Below are 19,679 nucleotides of genomic sequence, written 5' to 3' on the forward strand. Positions count from 1 at the left end.
CTTCCGCCTGCAGCTGGGCTGCGTATTCATTACGTGTCTTTAGGTGCCTCTTCACCCAGGCCTTGGGCAGTTAAGCAACCTATGGCCTCTTAAATGTGTTGGGGGGCTGAAGGTGCTATATCAATGTAATGCATAAATAATCATTGTGGAACCACCAAGTCCAGAGTCTAAAAGTACCCCCTCTATCCTGTATCTACGGCACCCCCCAAAAGCAGAAGGGCTCACTAAGTCTTGCTTATTCCACGTAGAGTTCTTTCCACAACTCCACCCTGCAGATTGTCTCAGATTAAAGTTTCCATCCCGTGCCTTGTGAGTGGTTTGCTTTGCACTCCGTTTCCGAAATCCTGCTTATTGCTTTATCACAGCGACATTCCACAGTGACGAGAAGAATGCAGACAAGTGAGAGAGAATATGCAGAGAGAAATGAATAACAGGGTGTGGAATGGAGCATCTTGAAAGGGGGCGTGGCTGGCTGGCACCCTGAACAGAAGCACTCTACACTGCAACACTTTGTTGCAGGTCTTCCTTGTAAGATACAGATCCTAAGGAGACTACAGGGATTATAAACCATACATCAAAAGGTCATTTAAAGCTCATAACTTCGCCCAAATAATCCTGGGAACTGTAGTTCAAAGAGCTACAATTCTTGACACCCTTAACAAACTACAGTTCCCAGGAGTCTTTTGAGGGAAGACATGTGCTGTACGCTGCCGATTTACTAAAAGTCAGCCCCCACTGAGGCTTCTACAAGGGAGAAGTGTGACAATATTTGGGTCCCACCCCTTTCTTCCTTCAAGCTTATGGTTATTTAGGTAACAATGGGTGCCTTTTACCTCCACCCAAAAATAGTTTATCATAATAAAGATACATGTTCATTGTCTTGCATTTTTGCTTTTGCGGTGGAACAGAATTCCAAAACAGTGCGTGGGAATTTGGAGTTTCAGATCATACACTTGATGGCTGCTTATTGTTTTTGTTGTTGTTGTTGTTGTTGTTGTTGTTGTTGTTGTTGTTGTTGTTGTTACTATTAATTTTCATTTATAACAATCCAATAAAAGGACTTGATGGCTTCTTTGGGTGGTCCTGGTTTTCCCAACCTCTGGAACAAACAAGTCGTAGGGACCTACCCTGAAGCTCTGTCCAACAGCTACCTAGGGCACGTGAAACAAAAGGTTCCTACACCTCAAAGGATTCATGTTTTAAGGACCAAACTACAGCTCTTGTGTTTGGAAAACCCCAACCCCAACGACATAATGGAAGGAAGGTGAATGTGGAAAGAGTCAGGACAGGCAGCAGAAGCGACTCCTGGAGACACTGAGGACCTTTTGCAGACAAAGCAGATGCTCTTTCCTCCCTTTCCCCTTTCCAGCACCCCAAGGAAGTCCTGTGAGTATCTTTCATTATACAGAGTCAGCCAGAAACGCCAGCAGAACGCGACTCCCTTTCAAAACAGGCTCCAGGGTTTAATGACACAGCTCCCTACGCATTCCTGAACGCTGGATCCCCAGGTGGCAGGGCTGCAGGGTGGGGAGGAGCTCACCCCTCTCTCTGAGACCTGCCCACAGATTTCTATTCAGTCCTCTAAATGCTCTTCCTTTCCAGCTCATCCTGGCAGCCAGCTGGGACTTCCCTGGAGTGTGGAAAGAGCACCACCTGCTACCTCTGAATTTCATTACAAAATAAAATAAAATAAATTCCTTCCAGTAGCACCTTAGAGACCAACTAAGTTTGTTCTTGGTCTGAGCTTTCGTGTGCATGCACACTTCTTCAGCATGCACACGAAAGCTCATACCAAGAACAAACATAGTTGGTCTCTAAGGTGCTACTGGAAGGAATTTTTTATTTTTTATTTTGTTTTGACTGTGGCAGACCAACACGGCTACCTACCTGTATCTGAATTTCATGACAGCCAAGGATGGGGAAATTGTGGGCCTCTAGAGCAGGCATAGGCAAACTCCGGCCCTCCAGATGTTTTGGGACTACAACTCCCATCATCCCTAGCTAACAGGACCAGTGTTCAGGGATGATGGGAATTGTAGTCCCAAAACATCTGGAGGGCAGGAGTTTGCCTATGCCTGCGCTAGAGGTTCACAGAATTGTAGAGTTGCAATGCGGGAATCACAGCTAAACCTTTTTTAGATTACAGCACCATGGGCAGTTGTCAGGAATGATGGGAGTTGGGGGGCAGCAACATCGGGAGGGCATGTTAAGAAAAAAAAAGTTGAGAGTATTCTTGAAGATTCAGTGCTTTCAAGGTTGACATAATATGTAGTCACACTATTTACTGTTGATCAACGCATTGCCAAATTAGTACAGTGGTACCTCGGGTTACATACGCTTCAGGTTACATACTCTGCTAACGCAGAAATAATGCTTCAGGTTAAGAACTTTGCTTCAGGATAAGAACAGAAATCGTGCTCTGGTGGCGCAGCGGGTGGTCCCATTAGCTAAAGTGGTGCTTCAGGTTAAGAACAGTTTCAGGTTAAGAACGGACCTCCGGAACGAATTAAGTACGTAACCAGAGGTACCACTGTACTGAAACTCTTCATGCATTTTCAGAATTTACAGATAATGATATTGCTGGTGTGTGCATTTTAATGAACTGAGCATCATACCATTGGGTCTAATTAAATAAATGTTGATAATTTTATTAAATATTCAGGGTAATGCATATTAAGCACAGCTAATTATATTTTCTTAATGGGTCGATTAATGTATTGAATTTATTTTTTTAATAGAGAATACTCTGTTACCCCATGCACCTCCAGAAGATGTCCACCGGAATCACCTGCATATTTAAACCTACATCTCAGGAAAGAGATCTTTCCCATTCACCTGCTACCTGATCTTTATCAAAAAATCCAGGATCTGGAGATGCCATAATTGAACCTCACTCCTTTTGCATGCACAAAGCAGGCACTCTGCACTCAGCTACAGTCCCTGCCTTAATCCTGATCTGCCTTCTGCCCTCCCATAAGAACATCAGAAGATCCTGCTGGATGAGGCCAATGGCCCATCTGGTCCAGCCTCCTGTTCTCACAGTGGAGAACCAGGTACCTGTGTGGGAAGCTTGCAAGCAGGATCCAAGCACAACAGAAACCCTCTCCCCTCCTGCGGTTTCCAGCAACTGGCATTCAGAAGCATTGCTGCCTCTTGACCGTGGAGGCACAGCATAGCCATGGGGGCTAGTAGCCATTGATCCCCCCCTCTCCTCCATGAATTTGCCCAATCCTCTTCTAAAGCTGCCAGTGCACTCCATGGAAAACTCCCGTTTTTTAGCTGCCCTAAATCCTCCAACATTCAGCTTTGCTGGATGTCCACCCTTGTTTCATGAGAGCACTAGGCGGATGTCAGTTGGGCACCAGAAGCTCAAAACCTTAATGGACATGTGGTGGTATTGTTCGGAGGTTTGTGTTTTTTGGAACAACGTATACGAAGAATTGAAGAAACTATTAAAATGTACATTTAGGAAAAAACCCAGAATTATTTCCATTAAGTATGGTGCCAATAGAACTCAAAGAACCAAAAAGGATATTTTTTTATGGCATAACAGCTGCCAGGATATTAATAGCCAGAAATTGGAAAAACAAAGTTACCTAAAATTTTGGATTGGCAGATATTAATGGTGGAATATTTACAACTAGCGAAGAGCACCGGAAGAATAAGAGGACAAACGAGACAAAAAGTCCATAAAGAATGGAAATTATTTAAGGAGTATTTGGTAAACAATGGCGCAGGTAGTTTCCTTATGACAGATCTAGACTGAACCCGATGGAAAATCAAGATAGAGTAAATTAAGAGATAAACAAAAGAATAAATGTGCGATAATGTAGTAAAAAGAGTTATATACAGTGAGATTAATTGGAAGTCATTTTTAATTTTTTGTGAAGATGCGGAACCGATTGTAAGTTATGTATAATATGTAGATTTTTCTTCTTTTCTGTTATTTGTTTTGTTTTGTCTTGTCTTGTTCTGAGTTGCTTGATGTTTGTCAATTGTCTTTTAGTGTTATTTGTAACTTTTTAAAATAACAATAAAGATTTATTTTTTTAAAAAAAAACCTTAATGGACAACAGAAGCACAGCCTATTGGGAGAAGGACAGCTTTAATTAAGGTGTCTGAGAGCCATACAAACTAGACAGAGCCATGAACACAGGAGGAAAAAGCATGCAAGTTATTCAGAACGATGGAGGTGCCCTTCAGAGAGGGCAGTGCCCGATCTTCTTCCCACAGGGGAACAGGGGCACCCAGCTGTCTGGGGTGCGGAGTCTTTTGGCCCAGCCCTGGAAGCAGCTGCTGGTTCATCACAATCCATCCCAAAGTCAGAGCTTCTGCCTTGTTGCTGTCCATCAGCCCCTCTGCCTTAAAAAGGCTTTTCTTTAGACAAGGAAAAGTGGAGGGTGGGCAAGATTCTGGGCTGGCCCAGTGCAGCATGGACGGAGAACAGGGCAATGGTGGGTGCCAGGTGCCTGAGGATGGGCTCAGTGGGTGCAGGGATCAAGCACAATAGAATAACCTCCCAGGGTCCAAGGCCTCTCCGTCAGAGGCACGCAAGTAAGCATGCAGAGATGTTAGGGGGCTCCTCCAGCAAATATGAGCTCCAGAGCGGCCTGGATATCCCCCCCCAGTGGCCTGGAGGGCTCGGAGGCTCAGCTCGTCGTCGTGGATGCCCATGTCCCGCAACTGCTGCAGCTGCAGCTGCCACTGGCTCTGTAGGCGGAAGAGAGGGAAGGAGCAGAGTTAGCCCAAGGCACAACACAGTCAAGTGGGGTGGCTGGATCTGGAGGGCCAGTGGGAGAGAACCAGAGGCAGGGCTGCAGAAGTTGGCACGGTGCTCTTGGGCAAGTCAGTGGTTGCCAGTTCATTTCCAGGCCCAATTCAAGGTTAATGTTTGAAAGCCTTAAATGACTCAGGCCCCAAATACCTGATGGGGGACAAGGGGAGAGGGCCTTCTCCGTGGTGGCCCAAGCTGTGGAACTTTTTGTCCAGAGCTATGCCTGGCACCTTTATTGCACAGCATCCGGTGGATTCTGAAGGCTGTATCCCTGGCTTTGAATACTCAAGGTGCAAGTTTTTAGGACCCACCTTAATTTTATGGTTGCAAGTTGTTTTAAATGTTGTGTTTAATGCTATAACCTGCCCTGGGACCTTAGGGTGAAGGGTGGGCAATCAATCAATCAATCAACCAACAAACCAATCATTATAATTGTCTACCTGACCCACCTCATAAAGCTGCTCTGGGAGAAGCAGGTGGCACATGGAGGCTGCAGAACACTAGGCTTAACTGACAGGAAATCCCCAGGGCAAATCCAGGTGTGCCTGCAATCACCTCAGGCAGGCCGCTTGGCTTCACCGGCCCTGCCGGGTTGTCATGAAACTAAATGCTTCAAGTAGGGAAGGCAGAGTAGGGGAGAGATAAAGAAACCGGGCGAGTCGCTAGCCCTGAGCCTAACCCACCTGGTGTAGGGTGGTTAAAGAGGATGTAATGTCACCAGGTTGATTGATTTATTAATTACATTTCCATCCCACTTTTTCTCCCGAAGGAGCCCTCCTTGTAAAAGTGGCTTGTGGGCGCAGTGCGCTGCCCAGGCGACAAAAGCAAGGAAGGCATCGGCCAAGCCGGCTGCGCCACTGGGATGGGCAGGTGCGCCTGAAGGTTACGGACCTGAAGGTTTGGCTGCCCAGAAGCCTGCAAGGCGTGCTGCAAGGCCTGGCTGAAGAGGTCATTGGTGATGGGCGTTCCTGACTGGACGCTGGAGGACATCGGAGACGTGCCTGAAGAATGCCCCTGGGAAAAGGAAGAGGAAGGGGAAGAAGGTGCTTTTGGTGCATAGAAGGGAACGGGGGATTTCCCATTACAGGTCTCTTTACTGTAGGGGTGGAGAAACTTTGTGGCTCTAAAAGGCGATATTGGACTCCCAGTCCAGCAACCAGGGCCAGCAAAGTCAATGGTCAGGATGGATGGGAGCTGGAGGCCACCCATAACCCCTGGAGGGCCACAGCTGCCTCATCCCTGTTGCAGGGGGAGCAGGATACCCCCCTCCGAAGCTCCTGTACCGCTAAGGCAGTGCTTTGTGTCCCAGAGGGCACTGTAAGGAGATGGCCAACACGGCCCAAGCCCCAGGGCTTCTTGTGCCAGGCCCCTCCCACCCCTGGCCTCCAGCAAGTTGTCAATGAGGGGGATGTGGCCCTCAGCTGGAGAATAAACCCCTCACCCTTGGCATAGAAGCACATGTTTGGTGTAGTGGTTAAGAGCGGCAGACTCGTAATCTGGGGAACCGGGTTTGTGTCTCCACTCCTCCACATGCAGCTGCTGGGTGACCTTGGGCTAGTCACACTTCTCTGAAGTCTCTCAGCCCCACTCACCTCACAGAGTGTTTGTTGTGGGGGAGGAAGGGAAAGGAGAATGTTAGCCGCTTTGAGACTCCTTCGGGTAGTAAAAAGCGGGATATCAAATCCAAACTCTTCTTCTTCTTCTTCTACAGCATGTGCAGGAAATGGGCCTGCACCCCAGGTCTTTTTAACACCATAGAATCCTAGAGTTGGAAGGGCCTCCCAGGGTCATCTAGTCCAACCCCCAGGAATGCCTCTGGAAGGTGCCCAGCAGCATCCAGCCACACCCAATGCTTCCCTTTTACCTGGGTCCTGGGGGTCGGAGTGTGGGAGCTGCTCTCAGGGGTACTGGCCAGAGCCAAGGCCGTCGCCAATTCGCTCTGGGTGATGGGCCGGGGGTCGGCTGCCCCAGTGTAGCCAAGGGATGCCGGGCGGGACCCAGAGGTGCTGCTGGAAGGTGTGGTCCTTGTGCTCTGCAAGAGCAAAGAGGAGAAGGAGAAGGAGAAGGAGAAGGAGAAGGAGAAGAAGAAGAAGAAGAAGAGGAGGAGGAGTTTGGATTTGGTATCCCGCTTTATCACTACCCAAAGGAGTCTCAAAGCAGCTAACATTCTTCTTTCCCTTCCTCCCCGACAACAAACACTCTTGTGAGGTGAGTGGGGCTGAGAGACTTCAAAGAAGTGTAACTAGGCCAAGGTCACCCAGCAGCTGCATGTGGAGGAGTGGAGACGCAAACCCGGTTCACCAGATTACGAGTCTACTGCTCTTAACCACTACACCACACTGCTTGCACAAAAAGGTTTGTTTCAACTGCACAGCTGACTCCCCAACTCCTGTTCTAACCCAAGTGAGCAGAGACCAGGAGCGGGACCTCCGTGTTTTGTATTTTAAAGAGTGATTCTATTTCTGAACCAGTTGGGAACATTCAGAATCCCCACTAGAGGAGTCTCTGCCTGCCACAGAGAGACCTGCTTCCTCTCTAGAAAGGAAGTACTGAAGAGTTCCGGGAGATCTTTGGATGACTTCATAGACTGGCTGCATTCGCACATCAGGATAAGCCAGCAAGCACTCTGCGCACTTAAGAGAAATTCATGGGGGAGAGGGCTATCAATGGCTCCGAGCCAAGATGGCTGCACTCTGCCTCCACTGTTGGGAGCCATAAATGGTTCCGAATACCAGTTGCTAGAAAGCACTGGAGAGGAGAGGCTCTTGTGGTTGGATCCTGCTTGTGGGCTTCCTGCAGAGACATCTGGTGGGCCACAGTGAGGGCAGCATGCTTGACTGGATGGGCTACTGGCCTGATTCTGCAGGGCTCTTCTAATGTTCATTCTGCTCCTGCTTCACTTCTCCCGCGATGCAAACCGCAGGAGAAATCAGCTTCTAGAGTCTTGCTATTTTTGAGTGGAATTCAGTTGCATCCTGGCAAATCCAGTCGAAACAGAGCTCCTGCCAACTGCCCAGCGTAAGAAAGGCCCTTCTGGATCAGACCTGAAGTCCCTGGGAAGCCCACCAAGAAGGCTGTTTTTACCCCAAGCACCTGCTATTCGGTGGTATGGCCTGTGTTTTGAACAAGGCAGCTCAAGAATTTGAGAGTCGAGGCGTATGTTTTCGCTCTGAGAGATTCCCATTCAGTGGTGAAAAATCTAAGTAGCACTTAATATTTAAAAGGCACTCCAAAATATTAAAAAAAAACAGACAGCTCCCTCCCGAAGCTTACAAGTCATATCAAATTCAACCCCAACATATTTTTTAAGGCAATGTGCGGTCTTGCTGCATATCCATTAACAGATGACATATTTCAACTTTTTGAACGAAAAGGTAAGGAGAGGGGACATGATCAAGGCATAACATCAGGCATAGTGCAGAAAGATTTTCTCGCTCTCTCACAGTCCTATAACTCAGGACCATCCAATGAAACCGAATTGTGAGCAACTCAAAACAAAACACTAGGAAGCCCTCCAAGCAGAGTGAAACCACTGAATTTGCTGTAAGAGGTAGATATTGCTGCTTTTTGAACAATTTAGACACATTCATGGGGGATAAGGCTACCAATGGCCAGTTGCCAGGGCAACTGTGTGCTGAACTCTGGTAACAGAGGCCGTATGCTTCCAAATGTCAGCTGATGTTCAGCACAATTGGGCTGAGTACAGTCGCCCTCCTGTCCTGCGGGTGGGCTTGCCAGAAGAGGCATCTGGTTGGCCCCGTGGGAACAGGAAGCAGGACTGGATGGTCCTTTGGCGTTGTGTCCTTCACAGGGACACCCAGCGCACCTCTCGGGTCTTTTCAACATTACCTGATGGAAATCGTCTTCATCATCAGAGAGACCTTCAAACAGGAAGCCACCTGCCCAAGAAAAGAGACCAGAGGGAAGGACAGGGTTCTCCTCAAACTCAGGCACCATTCAATACCGACGGCACAAATCCTGATGTGCGAACTCCCCATTTTAGAATTACGAAACATCAGAAATGCACTACATTTGCTTCTCAGCCCCTCAGAGATCTGTGCCCCAAGTGGGAGCGCCTCGCTCACCTGGCATGTCCCGGTAGGAGCTGGAAGGCATGCTGCGCGAGGAGGTCTCTGCCGTGGGCAAGGGGGTGCTGCTGGCCACGGAGTGGAGAACCAGGATAATGGCATTCACCAAGGCAGGGTGGGATGGGATGAGCCTAGAAAGAGTGGCAAGAACAAGTCAGCTGGGGGAGGCCCAACAGCCCCAGGGCCCTCCAAGGACATCTACCCCAGCCCCACCAATGGCAGAAACCAGCTCCCACAACAGCCCTGATAGGTAGGCCATCCAGACTTAGCAAAAAATTCTAACAAAATATAGTTGCCTCCTTCCGTGGCAGCCTTTTCTGCTGCCCAACAGCTTGTGATAACAAAAAAATCCTAACGTTCTTCCTAAAACATTGCAAGGTTTGCCTTCAGTTCCAATCCAAGTTCATCAGTTTGAACTCACCAATTCAGAAACGAAACTTTTTTTAAAAAATGGTTCAGTAACTCAGAACTTGTTGAGATGCATTCACATAGGGAAATAGGTGCCAGGTGCAAAAAAAATCCAGCACCACAAAAATCTTGACTCTTTTTTCAGGGGCAGGAGCAAAAGATTTGAAGTTTGACAGGAAATCTGTTTTGTCTGTAATTGTAATCAACAAGAAAAAATTGTAACATCCTATCCACCAAGAAATATTTTTACAGTGGTACCTCTGGTTAAGTACTTAATTCGTTCCGGAGGTCCGTTCTTAACCTGAAACTGTTCTTAACCTGGAGCACCACTTTAGCTAATAGAGCCTCCCGCTGCGCCACCAGAGCACGATTTCTGTTCTTATCCTGAAGCAAATTTATTAACCTGAAGCGTTATTTCTCGGTTAGCAGAGTATGTAACCTGAAGCGTATGTAACCTGAGGTACCACTGTATTATTAAATTTACATACTGCAGAATTTATATACTTCTGATTTATATACTTCATTTATATACGGGTTGACCTCACACAGTTAAATCCTAGGTGTCAAACTTGTGCCAGCTCAGGTATGACAGCCTGAGATAAACGCAGAATGGCAGTGTCTTTGCCAACACACCAAGCCTACCTACCCAAAGCGACTGGGTCGCTGCTGAGGCCAGGGGTAGCAACAATGATCTGATCGAGCGACTCCTTGTTCCCCAGCATCTTGAAGACCTGCGTGGGGGACACAGAGAAATCAGCAAGGCTGACAGAGAAAGCCACAAGCTGCCTTTGAGAACAGCAGCTGCAACGTATCGACGCTCCCCACTTCCCTGTGAAAGGGGTGCAATGGGCCCAGGAGGGGCAGCATCAGCCATGCTCACCGAATCCCTGAAGACAGGACTGCTGTGCAGAGCGGTGTGCAGGACCCGGAACTCTCGGACTGCGGCAACTTTGTCCACTGGCTCTGGGGGGAAGAAGAGCAGAGCAAGAAATCAGACAATCAGTGGAATCAGTCAGCAGGCATCCATGAGGCAAGAGTCAAGCATATTCTGCAATTCCACTCTCTTAGGTGCCCGAAGGGGACACAGAACAGCGATTTGATGATGCAGGGACATCTTGGCCTTCATGCACCATGCGCTGGATCAGTGGTTCCCAAAGTGGTTGGTCCCATCCCGGCTTACCTGGCTTCTGTTCTGGCTCTGGCCACGACTTTCGGAGGACGTGGACTGTGAAGCCGGATTGGATGCCATAGAATTCAAGTGTCTGGTCATCCCGCAGCTTCCGTCCACAGTAGATCAGATCTGAAAGGCAAGCAGTGCAGCATGGCACACATGAAAAAGCTGGGCTTGTGGGCCGGGGAGGTAACAGCACCGCTTTCTGAACCAGAGCTGGACAACATGGTGCCCCCCTCCAAATGTCCGATTGTCTGTTTCATAAAAATTAATACACTGGTTGACTGTAGAAAGAAAAAACCCTGAAAGCGCTTTGCAAAAAGGTAAAACATAAGATCAAGATAAATTTACAATTTACAAGAACATTTTAGCAGACACCAAAAGGAATACAGTGAAGGTACAAGCTTGAGATCAATAGGCAGGGAGTTCCAGAGTTTAGGTGCTGCCACACAAAAGGATCGAGTTCTTACAAACGTGGAGTGGGTCTTATGTGGCGCCTGTAATTGGGTGAATTCTACCAATCAAAGCTGTTGAATGGGCACATGCAGGGCAAGGAGATCTCTCAGCCTGGCCCACCTCGCAGGGTTGTTGTGGTGCGGATAAACCGGGGAGGGAGAGGGAGTTTGGCTGTCCTACTTGAGGCCCTACGTGGGCCACAAATGCAGTAAACAACAGAAGCCCATTTTCCTACAAAATCCCCCCTCCTTGCTCTGCCTACCGGGATGTTTACAGCCGACGGTCTCCTCCAGCCGGAAGCGCTTCCCTGACCCCGCGCGAGGCATGCTGGGGAGTGGAGTCCGCGCGGAGGAAGCAGCCTCGCGACTCTCGCCTGGGCGGCCGAAGAGGGAAGAGGAGGAGCGACGGTAAGCTCCGCCCCCTCGTGGGTCGATCCGCAGGGCATCCTGGGAACGGCGGTTCCAGCATGGGTGGGGGAGACTGAAGCCCGTGGGTCGGGGTAGAGCAGCGTCGTGACGTTAAGCTCCCGAGCCAATCAGAAGAGAGGAGCGTGCCAGGAGGGGCCAATAGGCGGGCGGGAATTCAAAGCTGCCGTGAGTTTAGAAAGAATCTGGGTGCGCGAAGTTTCCAAGGCGCTTCTGTTCCTCAGTTACGGTAGTTGGAGGTCCAGCGCCTTTCGTCTCGGACTTGAATTGAGTTTTGCTTTTATTTTTAATGTCATTAGTGATTACTTAAAGGAGTCGGAGGAGTGCAAACCTTATATATATATATATATAATTTTTATTAATTTTTTTCAGTTTTACAATTTAGAATACTCATTTAAACATCCTTAAAATATCAGTGACTTCCCTTCTTCTCTTCCCATGGTTCATTTTGCATATCATAATTTCCTACATGTTTTACATAAACTAAACCATTCAGTATTCAGTTATTACATCCATCAAAACTTATTTACATTGTCGAATTTATCTTAATGCTGCGAACGTTTTCAAGTGTACACAATTTCCCCCCATATATTCAATAAACAACGTTTATTTTCCAGTCGTCTTTAAACGTATGTTCTTGTTCTCTTATTCTATATGTTAAGTCTGCAAAGTCCTGAGTTGCAGGGGAGTGGATCTCCCTTCCAACTCTGAGATTATACCATAACAGAAAGAAAGAAAAAGAAAGAAACAACCATGAATCACCACAGCCTAGAAGGACAAAGGCACAAACATACAGTACTGTATCTGATGACCAGTACCCATTATTTGCATGGTTTCCTGTACTTAATAAAAATCACCAAAGATACAGCGCAGCTCCAAAACGGACGAAGTCTTGACTCATACAAGGATTGTCTTTACAAATCATTGACTGGCATAAAATGCATCTTGTTTTGCAAATGCGGCAGCTCACTGCCCTCCAGCCTTGCAGATGCCCGGTTCGCAGAGTGAGTGGGCTAGGCTGGGGGCAAACACCCTCCCTGGCCCACTTCCCTCTGCCTAGGCTGCTGCCCCTTTTCCCGCCCTCTCCCGGAGGGTGGGTGGCAGCGCCTCCTCTCTTTTGCCACATGATCGCATGTTCCGACAAGAACGGGTGGCCAGGGAGCATGGGGGACGGGGCAGGGGGTGCAGCTGGACTTTCAAGAAAGCACTGCGGGGGCCAGTAACAAAATGGTTGCTGCTGGGCCGTGGAGTAACAAAATGCTGACAAGAGTTGGGGGCACAATGGATGGCGCATCATAAAGAGCGGAAGAAGAAGGGTCCAATCCTGACACACAATTAAGACTTAAGGTTACCAGATTTCTTTCAATGACTCCGGGGACACTTGTTGTTGTTGTTGTTGTTGTTTTTGAAGCTGAGTAGTGTTGTAAGAATTTTAAGGTATTTTATTTATATATAATAATTGTTATTAATGTACCAAAACCAATGAGGCCACATGTCTGAAAAACAGCACAGGAAGACAGGCCTCACTCCATTTTGACTCCCAACTGACCAAGTATTTCTTTGTCTCAGGAACAAAGGGGGGGGTTGCCCCTCCAGCTACTCAGTATATCACTGGAAGAATTGTATTAATATGAAACAAAACTGACAATATCATCATACAAAAAGCATTCATAGATATTTCCTCAGAGGCAAAGCCTACATATGCTTTATATATGCGTGGGTCCATCCTCCCAATGATGGAGAAGGTTACACAAAGTCACTCCAACATGTGGGTGTGTTCTCCCAGCGGGTGGCTAGCTTCAAACTTCCCGTTTCACCAACAGTTTCTTCAAGGTCTGGACTTTATCATCAAATCAGAACTAGGATATAAAACATAACTAAGCTATTCAAAGTGCCTCAGACTCCCATCATTGATCTGATGTTGGAGTGACTTTGTGTAACCTTCTCCAACATTGGGAGGATGGACCCACGCGTCTGATAGACATTTGCAATACCATCTTTAACATTATATTGAACATTATATGGCACTTTGTATATTGCGCTTTGTACCAGCACTTTGATGACGATTAATATTGTATGTTTCAATGTAGCTTCCTCTGCAACTTCTGAAATTGCCACACATTTAGCAATTCTAATCTTGGGAGAGCCCACTATAATCTGAACTTCTGCATTTAGTGAGCCGGTTAAACATTAGCTATGGCTTCATCCCTTGGAAATATGGAGAGAGAGAGAGATCTACTGGGTGCTCAAATCCTTGTGTCTGCTTGCTCAGAATTGAGTCCCACGGAGCTGCCTGCATCCCAAGGAAATGAACACAAAATGGCGGAGCCTTTTATTGCCTTAGAACGCAGCGTAGCTTTAGTGGACATGGCTCCCTGCCCCCCAAAGAATCCTGGGAAGTGTAGTTTAAGGGAGCTCTCTGAGGAGTGCAGTACAGTTCCCGGGATTTTTTTGGGGGGAAGCAATGTGTTTTAAGGGTATGGTGTGTATGCAACCCAGACCTCCGTGCCGAGTGTTTTAGAGCTAAGGTCGGGAGAGGAAGGCAGCAATCTAAGGGCACGCCAGCTCTTTGCACTCAGTTTTCCCGCTGAAGGTTCTCCTCACCATCACAACCCAGCAGCTTTTTTCCCTGCCAGCAAACAATATGGGTATTAATACCTTTTGTGTGTCTGCGTGGAAGACATTTGAGGGAATAAGCTTCAGCAGGAAAATGGAGCGAAGATGGGCAAGAGTCGGAAACGTCTTCTCTCCTTCTTCCCCCTCAAATGCCAACGGGTCTTGTTCGGTGGTTGCGTTGCATAGGAATTAAAAATGCTTCGGCGTGGGCATTGTAATTTGGTATTGATGTAATAAGGCATATGTTGGATCTTTGTAATTGAAAACTAATAAAAAGTATTTATATAAAAAAGAAATGCTTCAACATGGGAATTTATCCTGAAACTCCTGTATTGGGAAGCTTTTTCCTTCTCTTTGTGGTCCACTAAGACCCCTAGATCCTTTTCGCATGTACTTCTGGAAAGCCAGGTGTCCCCCATCTTATATTTGTGCATGTTGTTCTTCCAATGTCACCTGCAAATTGGATGAGCATCTCCTCGATTCCTTCGTTTATAGACGTTGAACAGCAACGGGCCCAGGACAGAACCCTGCAGCACCCCACTTGTCACTTTTTTCCAGGATAATGAGGATCCATTAGGGAGCACTCTTTGGGTCAGTGGCGTAGGAAGGGCGGGGCGTAGGGGGCGGTCCGCCACGGTTTCCAGGGGAGGGGGGTGACACTCCCCGGCCCCTCCCGCCACTCCCCCACCACCCGGCACCCTGTCTGTGCTTCTTTACGGACGGACGGACGGACGGGGCAGCCCCACGAGCCGCTGCTCGTTTGCCCGCTCGCCGCAGGAGCAGCAGCGCCAGCCCGGATGCACCACGCATGCCCGGAAATTTTGGGCGTGCGCAGTGCATACGACGTGCGCCATGACGCCCCGCCCCCAGGGGTCTGCCTCTGCTCCGCTGCCCCGGGCTGCGAAGAGGCTTCCTCTGCCACTGCTTTGGGTCAGTCAAACCAGCTACAAATCCACCCAACAAGTACTTTGTCGGGTCCACATTTTACCAGCTTCCTCGGAAGAATATCATGGGGGACGTGGTCAAAAGCTTTACTCAAATTGAGATACCCTATTTCCACATCATTTCCCTGATCCACCAAGCTTGTAACTCTATCCAAAAACAAAACAAACCAAACAAAAAACAAACAAACAATGAGATTTGTCTGGTATGACTTGTTTTTGAGAAACCCATGCTGGGTCTTAGCAATCACAGCATCCTTTTCTAAGTACTCACATGATCAAAAAGGATAGAATGAAAAGAAAGGGGTGTTTGTAAAGGGGCGGGGGTAGCAGCCAGTCTACAGACAAAAGGGGATTCCATTTGGATTCCGGTCATAGACCAGGGTCAAGTTCTCAAACCAACACACCATTTCCGGTTTTGTGGAGTTTGTAAACCAAATCGTTCTTAAACTGGGCTGTTCTTAAACCGAGGTACCACTGTATTTCCATTTGTTGCCCTGCCCACATCCACCAGGATCATGGGGTTGCCAGAAGGAAATGTGGCCCTTGGGCTGGAAGAAGCTCTCTGCCATTCTGTAGATGCTGCCGACCACGGATGGAGGCCCCCAGAGGTCTTGTTGTGGAAATCTCCTCTACCATTGCTGCTCCACCAGCAATTGTGGGGAGCGGGGGGAGAAATGGGGGGTTCCCACAGGATACTAAGTCCCCTCATTCACCCAAGGTGCTCATAAACTACACCCCTCCTGGAGTTTGTGCCCATAGGTGTTTAGGGAAGCTTTTAATATTTGATGAATCATGGTATTTTAATATTCTGTTGGAAGCCTCCCAGAGTGGCTGGGAAACCCAGCCAGATGGGCAGGGTATTATTATTATTATTATTATTATTATTATTAATAAAACAACCAGAGGTGGTGGTGAGGAGATTAAGAAAAGGTTACCAGATTTTTTTCAAAGAATCCAGGGAAACTTTTTTTTAAAAAAAACAGAAAAAAGTTTATTTCCAAAAAAAAATATTTTTAAAGAAAATTAAGAAGTAATATCTTCTCTTCTGTGGTCTCTTCTGTTGTGCGGCCTTCCTCTGGGCCCCCGCCTGATCTCTTGCAGGAGCGCAGTTGGCTCTGGCTGGCTTCAGGAGCTGCTCGCTGCCTTGCCGGAAGTCCCCATATGACGTGTCTTGTGTCTAGTTCTTTCTATATTTCTTCAATGAAGATGTCGTCTGGATGGAAGAGAAGGAGAAGGAGAATTAGATTTTCCCACAGGCCTCCACATTTATACCCATCCTTCAGTCCCAGGTTGGAAATGTAGCTGGAGTCAGTCCAGACGCGGCCCTCCCAGGCCAGGTGGGAAAGGCCTGCCAGGCAGGGAGCAGCTTCTGCAGGACTCCCAGCAAGAAGACCTGGGAGGTGGGTCTTGAGCAAAGAAGGGACAAGGGAGTTGGCTGTCTCCACGGTGTTGGGGCTTACCTTCTTCAGGCTTCAGCCGAAAGCAGGCCAGGTCCGGGCGAATAACCGTCATCTGCAGAGGAAAGAAATATTGGGGTCAGATGGGAGCAAGAGAGCACAGAAGCAGCGCCAAGCCAGGAAAGCCGGGTCTCGCTCTGTCTTGGGCCCAATCCCTTGTTCCAGAGGACCTCCCTGGGTCCTGCAACCTCCTGGGCAGAGGTGGAAGGGCAGCAGCAGCAGCAGCAAAGGGGGCAGGAAAACCCTCTGGCCTCATCCTGGCTCCAGGGACACACACCGCTGCACCACTCAGCGATGTGCTCTTGGAGGGATGGAAGCAACCAGAGAAACGAATAGAAGAAAGCGAGGTACGTACTCTAAGGCGCGGGTATCTGCGGGCAATTTTCAACAGCAATGAAATGCTCCTGGCGGCTAAATCCTGAGCCTCACCGCTTTCTCCCAGGGCGTATCCTCGGAGGTCCTGCAGGAGGAAAGAGCGCCTCAGAGTCAGGGGCCAGTCTGGCCAAAGTGGCCCCCACTGCCCCCACCACGGAGTCCCTGGCACCTCTGGACCATGAGGGTTTGCCAGCTTTGGTCTTGGACCAAACGGGGGGCCAAACAGGCTCTGTGCCCCAGAAATAGGGCAGTCCGTTGGCTAAGGGACGGGGAGGGGGCAACCCTATAACCACCCCGATATTATCGGGACACTTACAGTTAGAAGTTGGAGGAGGGTGCCAGGATTAGGCGCTGCTATGAGGAGACTTCCCAGAAGGAGCCTGTAGTGCTGCTTGAGATTCTGTGGGAAAAGAGAGGAGAGTTTGAATGCAGGGTTAGAGTCTGCAAGTGTGTGAGCAAGAAGAAGAAAGAGGGAATTCAAGACAAAGGACATACCTCTCGGTCCTCCTCCATTTCTGGGCCCTCCAGTACTGCCTCCAAGGTCCTATGGAGGATCAAACTGAGCATATCGCTGCTGAATTTGGGGTGCATAGTACTGCAGAGATGAAAGGGAGAGGGTTTGACGCTGCCTGCCTCCTCCGAGTCTCCCTTGCCCCCTTCTCCCTCCTGCCTGCTCTTTCCCACCCGGAACTCCCCCTGGAGTTCTCCCCCCACAACCCCACCCATGCCAAAGACCCCACTCACCTTAGCTGGAGGAGGGCCTCCAAGGCAAGGGCCAGGGTGAGGGGGCTCCGAACCCTGGAGTGCTCCAAGGGCCGCAAGATGTCCTGGAAGAGAACAGAGGAGGAAAACCAGCTCTTTCCAAGGCCTCCAAGGGACAGCTCCGACCCCAAACACCAGGCTTGGCTTTCCAGGGGAATGGCAACCCCATGCCCTAAGCCGGCAGGGTGGTCCTCTCCGCAGATGCAGAAGCCCTAAAGTCCCTCCTTCCCCCCACCTCCCCGCGGGGGTCCCTCACACCACCCATCACTCACCAGAATGGCTTTGGCCGTTTCCTGCTTGGAGCACTTCAGGGTTCGGAGCTCAGCTGCCTGGCAGCTCTGGATGACCCCCAGGAGTTTCAGCTGTTCCTCCTCCAGCAGCTGAAATGCAAATGTCAGGCTGTCAGTTCTGAGTGGGGGGAGGGCTACTCCGCATCTGAGACTGCAGAGTGGGGGGGCAAAGAGCCCAGGCAGTGGGGGGGGGGAGAGGTCTGAGGGATCCAGTCCCTGCTCTTGTTTTCTGTGATACTCACCCCTGCGGAAGGGATGGGGAACCGCAGCAGAACTGCAAAAAGAAGGACGTGGGAAGAGGTGAGTACCTGGCAAGGCTATTCCAAGAGTTTTCTCCTGGATTCCAAGTCCTACTGCAGGGGTGGGACACCCCAGGACTTGGGGGCCAATCCTGGCCTCCTTTCCCCAGAATGGGGCACCCCAGGGAAGGTGCCCCTCCCGCTGACAACTGCTCCCCCCCAGCCATGCCCCACAGCCCTGCCCCCTGCTTCCTTCATTGGACCCCACAAAACAGGTTGGCAGCTGGGGGGGTTGGGTTTCCAGCCCCTGGCCCGATGGACCTTGGCTTGGATGAGGCCATCTGGATCTTTGCATCCTTTGACTAGTTGCCCCCCCCCCATGCCCATGCCTGCCACTTGCTCACCTGGCGCCACGGGCTGCTCTGGGCCTTGCTGGGGGGCCACCTTGTGGCAGCAGCTGAAAAGGCGCCTTAAGCACCTGATCCTAGAAGAGATGAGTGGAGAGGAGAAGAAGAAAAGTTTGGATTTGACATCCCGCTTTATCACTACCCAAAGGAGTCTCAAAGCGGCTAACATTCTCCTTTCCCTTCCTCCCCCACAACAAACACTCTGTGAGGTGAGTGGGGCTGAGAGACTTCAGAGAAGTGTGATTAGAAAAATTACAGAAGCATAAAGAAGCTAAGGAGGACAAATGTTACTGAATTAGGTAAGAATATATATGTTATATACTGAATTATTTAGAAGGAAAGAAAAGGCATTTAAACTAGATTTTAAAGATGAGAGAGGAAAACTGTAAATTATATTTGATTATGGAATCAGCATGGGGGGGGGGGCTGGGGAAGTCATGGAATAGGATTGAATGTATGTTTACCTGACCCAGTAGGCAGGTCGGGAATAAGCAATAATTAGAATAATTAGAATATTGAATGGGGGTGAATTTAAAATGATTTTAATGGCTCCTGTGAGAGGGGGACGAGGGTAAATTGCTCCCTCCGGTGGGAGAGGAGGGAGTAGGGAAATGAAATGTTCAAGCTTGTAATATTTGTGCTTTTAATTGGAAATTTTTATCAGATTTTTTAACATCCAAGAAGTGTGACTAGCCCAAGGCCACCCAGCAACTGCATGTGGAGGAGCGGGGACACGAACCCAGCTCCCCAGATTACAAGTCTACCACTCTTAACCACTACACCACACTGGCTCAGATGTTGGCAGCCCCAATTATTGGGGGGTGTTTGTGTGTGAGGAGGGGCGTCTGGAGAAAACCGGGAACCACCACCGAATTGGCAGAACAGAAATACGTATATCCTTGCCAGCCCACTGTGACCAATTCCTTCCATCTCTCTGCACTTCAGTGACCTGAAGGGCATCATCAGAGCCTGAAAGAGGCAGCCCAGAGCATGAAGGGCTGGCAGAGAAGAAGAAGAAGAAGAGTTTGGATTTGATATCCCTCTTTTCACTACCCGAAGGAGTCTCAAAGTGGCTAACATTCTCCTTTCCCTTCCTCCCCCACAACAAACACTCTGTGAGATTAGTGAGGCTGAGAGACTTCAGAGAAGTGTGACTAGCCCAAGGTCACCCAGCAGCTGCATGTGGAGGAGCGGAGACGCGAACCCGGTTCCCCAGATTACGAGTCTACCACTCTTAACCACTACACCACACTGGCTCTCAGAGAAA

The 19,679-nt window shown here is 48.9% G+C and overlaps 1 pseudogene; it reads right to left on the reverse strand.

Moving 5' to 3' along the window:
* Positions 1-4,571: 4,571 nt before the first annotated feature.
* LOC117053195 lies at positions 4,572-11,360 on the reverse strand (annotated as a pseudogene).
* Positions 11,361-19,679: the final 8,319 nt, after the last annotated feature.

This window comes from Lacerta agilis, chromosome 9 (genome assembly GCF_009819535.1).
Source record: "Lacerta agilis isolate rLacAgi1 chromosome 9, rLacAgi1.pri, whole genome shotgun sequence".
Taxonomy (NCBI): Eukaryota; Metazoa; Chordata; class Lepidosauria; order Squamata; family Lacertidae; genus Lacerta; species Lacerta agilis.